The following is a 13460-nucleotide window of genomic DNA, read 5'->3' as shown; positions in this document are numbered from 1 at the left end:
TTTTTTTATTTTTTTTTCCAGGAAAAAAAGCTTTATTTGGACTGAGAGGTGGAGAATGAGAAGGACCTAAGCCAGTCTATTGAACTAAGCAGTGAGATACCAAAATGGCAAGCAGAGTTTATCAGCCAAATGGACTCCACCTCCCAGCAGCTTTACAGTTAGTACAATCAATAAAGGCTGCTGGGAAATCTATTTGCCACTAAATCACCAAAGTGTGCCAGCCACCATTACAAAAACGGCACAGTTTCTTTTTTTCCATAATTAAATTTCCACACCTCCCAACTACAAGTATTACAAAAGAAAGTTTTAAAAAATCACATTTTACAGATCTTAAACTCATCTTTGGCATTCAGCTCCAAGGTCTCACCATCCTCAAAAAATAGATCTCCTGCTAAACTCATCAGCTAAAAGTTCTACCCAAGTAGTGAGAAGACGGTCTTTGCTAGCCATGGCAATTCTTTTCCCATTCTCCCTAGCTGGTTAGGGCTGAACAGCAGAGTAAGGCTCAGATTGGGGGATGAGGGAGAAGGGGCACAAGGGCTAATTTTCCCCAGTACAAGATGGCATCTGAAGCTTGATGGGAGAGCAGAACTGGAGAGGCTTGAGGGAAGGGTCCAGGCCCTGTATTCAGTCAGAGTCACTGCTGGAAGAGGAGGAGGAGGAGGAGGAGGAATGCTTGCCATGCTTGTGGTGTTTGTGCATCTTTTTATGAGCTTTCTTCATCTTCTTCCGCATCTTCTTGTCCATCACCATTCCCGGTCCTACCATGCCGGGTGCCACGGGATTCACAAGAGGCAGGCCAGGAGCAGGTGGTGGGTAGGGAGGTGGGTAGGGACCTAGGGGTTGGCATCCTGGATACCCTGGTTGTGGCACAGGATGAGGGGGCCCACCTGGGGGGAAAGCTGGATTCCCCTGGGGAACTCCTGGGGGAGTTGGAAAGGGGCCTGGAGGATAGGCAGGATTTACAGGTGGTGGATAGGAAGGATTGGAACCTTCAGGGTACCCAATGTTAGGGGGATATGGATTTGGTCCTGGCTGCCTGGCATTGGGATTCCACATGTTCAGGTGTTTCCTCCGGCTTATGTAGGCACACCCCCTTCCACATTAAATAGGCCAAATAGAGATCCTGGCTCCTAGTTGCGAAGGGACCCCTGACCTACGGACGAGGAAAGGAGGAAATTGAGGAATCCAGATGCCCCGTCACCTTTATACCACAGCCTGGACTTGACTCATCTTTGGTTCTCCTCATTAGACTTTTTTAGTGGAGATGATGGACTACCAGAGAGAAGAACATTTTTGAAATGTTCTCCACAGCCTGGAGTGACTGTAGCAGGCACTTCTGGGCCCAAGATGAGGGTACTGGATCAGGCTGCATCCAGAAGATCCATCCCAGCAGGGGTGGCCTTTGGAGGAGAGCTCTAGACTTAAAAACCAAAGAATTTGGAGAGCAGGATCACAAAACATGAAATTTAAAAATAGCTCTGGACCAGAGGAGAGCATCTCTGTGACCCTCCTATAAGATCAAATTGGCCAAGGGATCCCTGAAACAGATCCTGTGGGTGGTCGTCTGGATGAGGAACCACCAGGGCTTGAAGTGGACCTCCTTTCTCTATCAGTAGGAATAATCTTGGCTGCCAGAAACAGCTCACTTAAATTTCATGAACAATTAAGGACATTTTTATCTCACAGCTCTCCAAGCAGTGATCAGAGATGACTGGATCAGGGTCTTTGTCCATTTCTCTTTGATTCTCTTTATTCTCTCTTTCTATGTCTCTGCTTCAAAGTTGGCTGCAGTAATTCTAGGACTAACATCATAAACACGTCCAGAGGAAAAGATACCTGGTGCCCTCTCTTAAAATCAAAGAAAATATTCTACCCAAGGTCCCCAGCAAGCATCTGTTATTGTGCCACATGTCTATTCCAGAATCAATCACTATGACAGTAGGGACAGAATTACTCTTACACTAATCAAGAACCCCCAGGAATTGGAAATGGGCTCAGCTGCCCCTGGAGTCCATGAGCAGTGTTGGCCAAGGTGGATTCCTAGACTAAAAGGAAGTTACTTTGGGGAAAGGGAAGAAAAATAGATTCTGGGAGAAAACTGACAATATCCTCTGCATTCAAGTGGCAGCTTTGTGCTCTCGTGTCTTTCCCTTTTCTTGATCAAAATTCCTAGGATCCAAGAAACATAACAATAACCACAGCAACAGTCCAGAGAAGTCTCGGATTCTCGTGTTTTAGCCAAGGCTGTGGGCTTGCAGTTTATATAGAATTGAAAATCACTGACCCATTCCATTTCCTCCAGTAATGTGCCCAACTGTCAGTTCTATATGCTGACAGAGGCTTTTAAAAGCTCTGTGCTCAATTCTTTGGAATTGGGAGTACTGAGTGATACCAATAATGAAGTCATATCTTTACAACACCTATCTTCATTCTTCATTGTCATTAAGCTGGAAAATTCAACTATTCAGTATTGATGATCATTTCCAGCCTTTGATAAGATTTTTCCATTTTCTCTCTTTTTTAATGCTTTTAAATTGTAATAAAGCTTTAAAGACTGAGCTACCAATAGTTTCATTTGTCTATCTTTCAACCATAATGAATACAGATGGGCAGAGAGGAAAAGAAATCCTGGATTTGGTCTAATCCTATAATCTTTCTCATTTGCTTGTGAAAGGTTGAATAATTCCAGATGAATACCTTGTAATGCCAATGTTTTCTCATACCAATGATTTATTTTCTCATCGACACTAAAGAAATATTCAATATAATGTGCATATATAACCACAAAATGATAATAACCTACATATGAAAAGTCATAAGTAACCAGTGTAATCAGAAGTAATGTGTAAGCCTGCATGCAAACACACACAGCATTAATACAGAAATACTTCCTAGAAAAGAAACCACAGATATTACTAAATGGAAAAAAAACACTGAGTGTATTTTCTGCCCCATAAAATAAGAAATCATGTTGTTTTTCTTTCTAACCATATTTGTCCAAATATCATAGTTGATATATCCATATTGTGATAAGCTGTGACATTAAAATTCTTCTACTGGAGTCCACTTCGAAAATTTCATTTTACTTCCCTGCCATTTACCCAGTCATTTGTCAGTCTAGTTATGTATGTGGGACAAAAAAATTGACTTCTGGGTTGCTCATATATCTCCAGAGAATTGATGCTGTCTACACATAACTGTTTCCCCAGTCAAAAAAAAAAAAAAAAAAAATCAAACACCAAGTGTGCTAGGTACAGCAAATCAGGAAAAATAAAATCAGCTCAATTTCCCTTGGGTTGGTAGTACACTGTGGTACAATGCATGGCTGGGATAATACAACTAATAAGTGATGATAATATAGTAATAGGATATAATGATGATAAGTAATGATCTTATAATCCACAGTGACCTCTGTCTACCGAATGAGAGAAATTGCACAAAAATGACCAACCTTTATAATGAGGGAGCAAAAACAAGCTCTGGAAGGAACATTCTTAGGTGAGGAGTGGTAAGTGTGTGGGTAGCCTGTTTATTTCCTCTTCCTTCCCAACTATCTCTTCCTGAAAGAGTCTCTTACTCCTCCAATTCTACCTTGTTGTCAACACTGTGACTTTCAGAGCAACGCTCTTTCCTCCTTAATATTCTGATTCGAATACATATAAAACTAAAATCCACGTTGTTCATTCCCAGATCAAAGAAGTTTGAGCTAATTTCCAAATGAGATGAAAAAATACAAGATTTAAATTTACAAAGCATGGTGTCCTGATCCCAGCTTACTCAGTTCATAAGCCCTGTTTCATTTAACATCCTATCTCAGATGTGTTAAAAAGGACTAGAGAAAAGAATTTTGGGTTACTTTGCCTATGATTGGCACAAATTTGGAAGGGAACTGGGGATATAAAAAGGTGATATATAGTTCAAGCATGAAAATTCATTATTTTATAAACAGGCATATCTTTTTAATCAAACTCAAGCCAATTTAAAATAATAATAAATAATAAAATAATAATCTCATCTTAATTTAAGGCATTCACTTGCACTTCCTACGGAAATTCTTGAGTAGCAAGAATACAGTCCCTTGAGTATTAAAGGCATATTTAAAAAGGGTTTTACTTTCACTGATGCAGATTGGATGATTTAGACCAAAGTTATTGCTAAGAATGACTTGAAACGATGAACAAATACTTTTTAAATGTTTGAAGGCACAGATAATAGGGCAGTAAAGAATTACATAGCCATGGTCCAGAAGAATAAGGAAACCCAAGAAGAAAGCCTGGATTTGAAGCCACTTTTCTACCAGAGAAATGTGTCAATGTTCCGCTAGAAGCAGCTGAGAGGCTGAGAAACTGATCAGAGGTTTTAACAAACTCATAGGGGCCAAGAGGACAAAAACTAGAATTCAGAGCCGACTGGGAAGTGAGTGGTGATTGATAAATCTGCCCCCCCATCCCTCCAGACATGGAGTTGAGATCCTTGAGGACCTACCCACTCTGAGTAAGGGTAAACTGAAAACAGGCCACCCCCCATAGAGGCTGAAGCTTCAACTTCCTTTCATTTTATTTTTTTTAATTTTTTTATTGTTATGTTAATCACCATACATTACATCATTAGTTCTTGATGTAGTGTTCCATTATTCATTGTTTGTGCATAACACCCAGTGCTCCACGCAGAACGTGCCCTCCTTAATACCCATCACCAGGCATGAGATCTTGCCATTTGCAACGACGTGGATGGAACTGGAGGGTGTTATGCTGAGTGAAATAAGTCAATCAGAGAAAGACATGTATCATATGATCTCACTGATATGAGGAATTCTTAATCTCAGGAAACAAACTGAGTGTTGCTGAGTGGTGGGGGATGGGAGGGATGCGGTGGCTGAGTGATAGACATTGGGGAGGGTATGTGCTATGGTGAGCGCTGTGAATTGTGCAAGACTGTTGAATTGCAGATCTGTACTTCTAAAACAAATAATGCAAGATATGTTAAGAAAAAAGAAAAAGAAGAAGATAGTAGGAGGGGAAGAATGAAGGGGAGTAAGTCAGAGGGGGAGATGAACCATGAGAGACAATGGACTCTGAAAAACTTCCTTTCATTTTAAATGCTGATTGAATTAAGATCTGGGATCTCCAGTGTACCTAGCCTCCATAAAAGCAAATATAAATTCTCCCTGAGAGGACGGTAATATCCAGAACTACAAATTATCTGTAGTTTTTCATAATCTTCGGCACTTAATCAAAATAGCTAAGGGACATGAGATGACAAGACAATATGACTAAAAACAAAAGTAAATAGCAATCAAATACAGACCTACTAGAGAGGGTCTCCAGACTCTCCATAGAGTTAACTGACACACACTTTAATATAACTATATGTAATATGTTCAAGGCTATAAAAGACAAGATTCTTAATTTGGGAAGAGAACCAGAATTTATGAAAGAGAACCAAAGGAGAATTATAAAATTTTTAAATAAAATAATTAAAATTAAAGATTTTATGTGTTATATGTGGAATTTAAGAAACAAAGCAAATGAACAAAGAAAAAAAGGAGATAAATGAAAAAACAGACTCTTAAATATAAAGAACTAACTGGTAGTTACCAGAAAGGAGGTTGAGGGTGGAGTTGGAGGGGAGTGGGTGAAATAGGTGAAGGGGATTAAGAGTACACTTATTGTGATGAGCACTGAGTGATGTATAGAATTGTTGAATCACTGTATTGTACACCTGAAACACTGTATATAACATTATACATTAATTTTACTAAAATTAAACAAATAGATATAAAAGACAAACTTTTTTTTTCAGAAGCAATTTTATGAAAACTTTGTTTCATGATTTTCTACAGGCGTGTGAAGATATTTTGGGCTACAAACTTTGTAAGCAAGAAAAAGAATAAAAGAGAGATAGAGAGAGAGAGGGATGGGTTGGAAGAATATTGGAACTGACTGCCAGTGAGCAAAAATATTTCAAGTAGGAGCTATTAATTTGATGAATTATTTTAATCATAGGAAAAATAGCATTATTATGGAAGCTGAATGAGAGCATTCCTTAAAATATCTTTATTAGTTATTCCCCTCATGATTACAAAATCTTTGACAATCACACACTTGGTACACTGGAAGATGTTTAAGGCAGGATCATAGGGGCCTCATTATCAGATTCTTTAATACAACTATTTTGCCCCAAAAAGCAAACTTAAGAAAAAAGATTTTATGGATTAAACAGCATCCAAGACATAGTCAAAAAGAGAATTAATGAATTGGAAGATAAGTCAAAAATTGTCCAAACTATAAATCCACACTTATATGGTCAATTAATCTATGGCAAAAGAGGCAAGAATATACAATGGGAAAAAGACAGTCTCTTCAGTAAATGGTGTTGGGAAAACTGGACAGTTACATGCAAAAGAATGAAACTGGCCACTTTCTTACACCATACACAAAAATAAACTCAAAATAGATTAAAGACCTAAATGTGAGACCTGAAACCAGAAAATGCTTAGAAAACAACATAGGCAGTAATTGCTTTGATATTAGCCATAGAAACATTTTCCTAGATATGTCTCCTAGGTAAGGAAACAAAGCAAAAATAAACTATTGGGACTACATCAGAATAAAAAGCTTCTGCACAGCTGAGGAAATCATCAACAAAATGAAAAGGGAACCTACTGAATGGCAAAAGATATTTGCAAACGATATATCCAATAAGGGGCTAATATCCAAAATATGTGAAGAACAACTAAACACTCAAAAAAAATAAAATTTAAAAGTGGGCAGAGTCCTGAACAGACATTTCTCCAAAGAAGACATACAAATGGCTAACAGACACATGAAAAGATGCTCAACATCACTAGTCCTCAGGGAAGTGCAAATTAAAACCACAATGAGATATCACCTTACACCCGTCAGAATGGCCAGAATCAAAAAGACAAGTAAAGAGTGTTGGTGAGGATGTGGAGAAAAAAGAAGCCTCATGCACTGTTGGTGGGAATGTAAATTGGTGCAGCCACTGTAGAAAACAGTATGGAGGTTTCTCAAAAAATTAAAAATAGAAATACCATATGATCCAATAATTCCACTACTGGGTACTTACCCAAAGAAAATGAAAACACTAATTTGGAAAATATATATGCACCCCTAGGTTTATTGCACCATTATTTACAATAGCCAAGATAAGGAAGCAACCCAAGTGTCCAGTGATAGCTGAATGGATAAAGAAGGTGTGGTATAAAACAGAATATTACTCAGCCATAAGAAAGGATAAGATTTTGCCATTTGCAACAATATGGATTGACCTAGAAGGTATTAAGCTAAGTGAAATAAGTCAGACTGAGAAAGACAAATACCATATGATTTCACTTATATGTGGAATCTAAAAAAAAAAAAAAACAAATGAATAAACACATAAAAAGCAGAATCAGACCTATAAATACAGAGAACAAAATGGTGGTTGACAGAGGGAAGGAGGGGAGGATGATGGGCAAAATGGGTGAAGGGGAGTGGGAGATACAGGCTTCCAGTTATGGAATGAATAAGTCATGGAGATGAAAGGTACAGCATAGGGTTTACCTCAAGAATTCAGGGTAAGCTTAAATTTAAAAAGCAATAATATAATTCACTATATTAACAGAATAAAAGAGAAAAATCATATGATCTTCTTTATCAGCAAAAGCATTGATAAAATTCAACACCATTGGGGTACCTGGGTGGCTCAGTTGGTTAAGCGATGGCCTTTGGCTCAGGTCATGATCTTGGAGTTGCAGGATCGAGTCCCGCATCAGGCTCCCTGCTCAGCCGGGAGTCTGCTTCTCCTTCTAACCCTCCACCCTCTCATGCTCTCTGTCTCTCATTCTCTATCTCAAATAAATAAATAAAATCTTAAAAAAAAATTCAACACCAATTCATGATTAAATTTTTTAACTCTTAGCACCCTAGGATTATAAAAAAAAAACTTCTTTAATTTTATAAATGTATATAAAGTAAAACAGCAAACATCAAACTTAATAGTAAAATTCTAAAAGATTTTCTTGAGATTAGGAGAGAAGAAATGCTAAATCTTACCAATTCTGTTCAATATTTCACTGAAGATTCTAACTTACATATTGTGTATATAGAAAATTCAAGAGTCTACCCCATTCTCATAGGATATCATTTCCATGCTGATGCATTAACTGCACCTTCAAAAGACCATTTCATCCCACTGTGTGACAGGCAGCTTCTGGCTAATGCAATATTTAAATGACCAATAGATCCAAGGGTCATGTGGTCACTGCCTTACCTCCTGCTCTGTAGAATAGGTTCCTTAGAACTCAGATAGTGGTGCTGGCTAAACACCCGAATGTATGAAAGACGAATCTCATGCCTGAAATATATGTCAATTTTGGTCAAGATGGAAGACGCCCAATGTAGTCAATTCTTCACCAAATGGCTGGTTGCCTTCCTCAGGGGATGGTGCTGTATTGGGGACCCAATGTTATTGCTGCTGATGGAAGAGTGGACATTCATCAGCGACAGTAATTAAGTCTGCCTTGTTAAGTGGGGGTCCATGCAGTTGGGCTCATATATAATCTCCACCCCTGCTACACTGGCTACTCTGTTCATGATCCCAATTGTACCAGCACTGGGATAGTCAATGGCAGAAATTGGCAGATGTCAACTGATTCTATGGGGCTGTTGAGTGTCTCATCATTGAGGATGCTTTCTGACAGCACTTTACACCCAGTCCCGTAGATCCATTTATATGCCTTTTCTCCAGAGTCTTGTCTTGTCTTCCATTATTTATTCTCTAGGCCCCTGACCGATCATCTAAGCCATTCTCCATTGCCTGTGAGTCTGTAGGCTTACTTCAGGTCATTTTTTTTCCCACACAAATTGAATAATCACAGACACTGACCAATGCTCTGCCAATTAGGATGATTTCTTCTCACTGCTATCTTTCTGAGTCATCCCACGTGGGTCTATGGTTTAGCTGCCTTCCATTTTTGGCTTACACTTACATAATGAACTAAACCATCTATGGACCAAATTCAGCCTCTTTCCTTCTTCCTCAGCTGGTCATAATGAACTTTCCCAGTGAGAGTTCATTATAACCATGAACCAGACCAGAGGGCACAAATAAGCTACATGAGTAGGTGGCCCAAACATCCATGTCATCTACCACTGTTGCACCAGTACCTCTCACTCGGTTCATACCTCATGGTCATATGATGCGCTATAGTCAGATGCTCCATCTACATCATGTAAGCATGTAGCCAGAGTTGCCCATCCTGGACCTAGATTCTGTCAGATCCACCAAATCATGAGTTGGGTAGACTCATCAGTAATCCATCAAGTGTCAGGCTCCTTGCACCACATCTAGAACCTTCCAAAGAGCTCTTTTCTGCCCTGGGCCACACTCAAAGCTGGAATCCTTCAGTGTGACTCAACAAATGGGTCAAATCAGTATTCCTAGGTGAAGAATATTCTGCCTCCCCAACATAAAGATGACCTAAGCTGCTGCATAGTAGAAGGTAGTGGAAGGTAGAGATTGTAATAACATGTAATAACGTGTAATAACATGTCCTTTACTTTGGAGAGAATTCCCTGGCATGGCGCAGACCATAAGACTTTTTTAAAACTTTACTGATGTGGCAGATGTCTGACTCTCCATGAAGTTTATCTCCCATCCTCTGGAGTGCATGTGTCTTACTAAGGCTTCCAAAGTTCTTGCCACTTATTGCTCATCCAGCAAAACTAACTGATGTCACTGATACAGTGGATCAATATAACGTTCTACAAGTACCCGGATGGACCAGATCTCTTTGGATTATATTATGACTAAACATTGGGAGAATTAACATATTCCTGGGTCAAGACCATTCTGATGTCTATCCCATGTGCATGCAAATTACTACTAATTCTCCCTGAGAAAAACTAAAAGAACATTTGCCAGATCACTGGTCATCAAATATCAAGTATCTAAAGCTCTGTTAACCTGCTCTAGAAAAGATGCAATATCTGGCACAGCAGTTGCAACTAGAGATACAACTTGGTTAATTTGTGATGGTTTGCCTATTGTCATCCATCAGGATCCATCTTGTTGTTGTAGAGAACACACTGGTGAATTAAATAGAAATATGATGGGAGCCATCTCCCTTTTAACCTTTAGGGTTTTTAACGGTGGCATTAATTTTTTCCCTCATGCCCAAGATGTGAAACTGCTTTTGATTTACCATCTTGACCAAGGGGAAGGGGACAGTCTCAAAAGCTTGCACTAGGCATTCCCCACTAATATAGCTCTTATTCTACTACATAGGACCCTGCATCATGGTTCTGCAAAATTTAGCGGAACCCATACTGTGTCTCTGGCAAAAGTGTTCCCAACCCTGAATCAGTCCTTGGAATAATACCCCTAATTGTGGCAGACCCTAAGGCTGTGGGGATAAGATGCACAAATCCCACAAACTAGTCACTGGAACTGATGGCAAAAAAAAAAAAAGACCAATCCATCATTTAGGGTCATTGTGCTGTATCAGCTGTTGATTTCATGTGTATATAATACCCTGGAGGGCAGCACCCAAACTCTACAAACTCTTGTTCCTAAGCTAGCTCCTTAGCTGATAGCTCTGACAAGATACCACAATGAGATTAAAATCATGTTGAGATGCCACTACACATACACTAGAATGTCAAAAACTTAAGACTGTCCATACTAACTTGTGACACTGTGATTTATAAGAAATATATATTTGGTCTTTGTGCCCTGTTGTAGCACAGAGCTTCTAAAACCCTTAGAATTTCTAAGTAATGAATGTATAAAGGTGTCTTCCATTATGTTAATGAGGTGACTTTTGAACTTAAGGACGGGGGCTGGTTGTCAGGAGAACCAACCAGGTAATTAGAGGATTGGAACTTTCAGCCCCATCCCTGTGATGGAGGGAAGCAGGGAGAGAGTCTGGAGACTGAATCAATCGCCAATAGCCAATGATTTAATCAATCATACCTATGCAATGAAGCCTCCCTGAGAACCCAAAAAGGACAGGATTCAGAAAGCTTTCGGGCTGGTGAACATGTGGAAATACGGGGAGAGAAGCATACGTGGGAAGGACATGGACACTCTGTGCCCTTTCCCCATACCTTGCCCTGTGCATCTCTCCCATCTGGCTATTCTCGAGTTCTAGCCTTCTATGATACATCAGTAATCTAGTAAGTAAAATATTTCTCCGAATTCTGGGAGCTCCTATAGTAAATTAATCAAGCCCCTGGAGGGAGGTGTGGAAACCCCCAGTCTATAGCCAGTGGGTGAGAAGCACAGGTAACAAACTGGACTTGTGACTGGCATCTGAAGCCAGGGAGAGGCAGTCTTGGAAGACTGAACCTGAAGATTTTGACACTATCTCTAAGTAAACAGTGCCAGAATTAAGTTGAATCATAGGACACCCAGCTAGAGTGCAAGAATTGCTTGGTGGAAACTATCCCCATCTCATGTTGAAATTGGGTCCAGGAACCCAAAATACAAGTGTTGGAGAAAATGTAGAGTAACTGGAATTCTCATACACTGCTGGTGGGAATGCAACATGGTATACCACTTTAAAAACAGTATGTCACTTTCTTCAAATCAAACATACACCTAAAATAATAACCCAGCCACTCTACTCCAGGTATTTACTAAAGAGAAATGAAAGCATATGTTCATACCAACACTTGTACACAATGTTTCTAGCAGAAAGGGGAGCTATTGATATGGAGGAGATAAAAGAGGGACTTTGGAGGTACTGGTGATGTTCTATTTTTTGACATGGTTATGTTAATTTTGTGATAATTTGGGGGGCCAAATACTTACGATTTGTTCACTTTTCTGTTTGTTATATAAAATGATTTTTAAAAATTTTTCAAGCTTATAACAGAAAATATCCCTTAAAATATCACTAACTCAAAATATTTATTGCTCCTTCCAGTGTGTAATATAAAAATATCATCACCATGGAACTCAAGGTGACATTTAAATTGAGGACTAGCAATTGGGGAGAGAGTCATTTATGTGAAGGAAGAAATAACAAAAAATTTAAGGTTTATGGTCTTGCCTAAAAATATGAAGAGTAAAACCTTGCTTTTCTCTATTGAATGGCAAAGTGTATCAGTTTCATTACTGTGAGGTATTTCCAAAAGGAGCAGCAAAATAAACGTGGTTTGAAACAACAACAAAAAAAAGGTGTGTGTGTGTATGTCCAAATCTGACATTGACCTAAAATTTGAGGTAATTTAAAAAAAGTGACAAAAGTAAGAGGGACAATAAATATCTTGCACATAGTTTTAAAAGTTAGTTGCAGAAGAAATAGTTCTTAGCAGAAATTTAAAACAAGTGATATGAAGGGGGGAGTCTTATTTATTGGTATTTATACACTCCAATGTCCAAGAAAGGATTTAAAGTGACTTACAGGGAAGGATAAAGATACATAAGAAATAGTTCATGAAATAGGAATGAGAAGAGGAAAGCAGTGTTGTAAAAAATAAGAGAGGGGGGAATAAATATGCCAACCATAAGACTGCCAAAAATATGTTTCCAATTCAGATTTTTTCCCCTGACCCCCAGAGTTACATACATCTTCTTGCCTATTGGATTTGAACTATGATATTTGTACTTTAAAGTGCCTCAGCATAGACAGTGTTACCTACGTATATTTGCATTAGTAAATTTAAGTAATACCTTCAGTATTATCAGTTCACCCAATCAGGAATCCATATCCCAGGGGTGGTCAGCTCATGCGCTAATCAAGAAGCCCAGCTCCAGCTGCAACTATTACACGTGTTTCCATTAATCTTTATCTTCTATCAACATCAGAGGTTTACTAATTAGCATCATGAATGTTTAAAAAATGAGTTTCACTGGTAAAGAGAATAGCCCAGAGGATGGTAGAAATAAGTTCTTGATGGAAAAATTAGTGGTATTTCATTGATATTTGTTGAATAAAATACATTCAAGACACTCTCCTCCCTCACAAGGATAAAGTTTAGGAAGATAGCAGAACCTATAGTGTGAATCTTTATGGATAATTCTTGAGATTTTATACCTTAACAGTCCTCTCTCCAGCCACAGCTGAACCTTTCATGAAGATGTCATTGTGACAGCTAATAGGACAGAGGACAATGACTCTATCAACCTTACAAAACAGTGTATGTTAATTATTTTGTGCCTGCTTGCTAATAAATGCTCACCTTAAATTTAAAAGTCTGTGTGTGTGGCAGAAATTGCTCTAAAACTTGCCATCAATGTTACCTGATATCAGTCTATAGAATAGCTGACCATCATCCATCTTAGATTTGGGGGTCCTTGCTATTTTCAACCAAAAAGAACCTAATAGTATGCAAAACCAAACTGGCTTAGGTCAGTTCACAATTTACAGTTGAGGTCCTCTCAAATGTGGAAATCCATAACTAAACTCAAGCGGCCCTGCTTCCAGAATGCTATTCCTTCTGTTTTCC

At 38.8% G+C, this 13460-nt stretch overlaps 1 pseudogene; it reads right to left on the bottom strand.

The window, feature by feature from the left end:
- Positions 1-543: 543 nt before the first annotated feature.
- LOC114224894 (proline-rich protein 13 pseudogene) lies at positions 544-1233 on the bottom strand (annotated as a pseudogene).
- Between the last annotated feature and the right edge of the window lie 12227 nt (positions 1234-13460).

The sequence above is a fragment of the Eumetopias jubatus genome, unplaced genomic scaffold, assembly GCF_037043125.1.
Source record: "Eumetopias jubatus isolate StellerSeaLion01/CBP00866 unplaced genomic scaffold, mEumJub1_p1.0 scaffold_2, whole genome shotgun sequence".
NCBI classification, from domain to species: domain Eukaryota; kingdom Metazoa; phylum Chordata; class Mammalia; order Carnivora; family Otariidae; genus Eumetopias; species Eumetopias jubatus.
The sequence above is the reverse complement of the archived record's forward strand: the minus strand, read 5'-3'. Positions and strand labels throughout refer to the sequence as shown.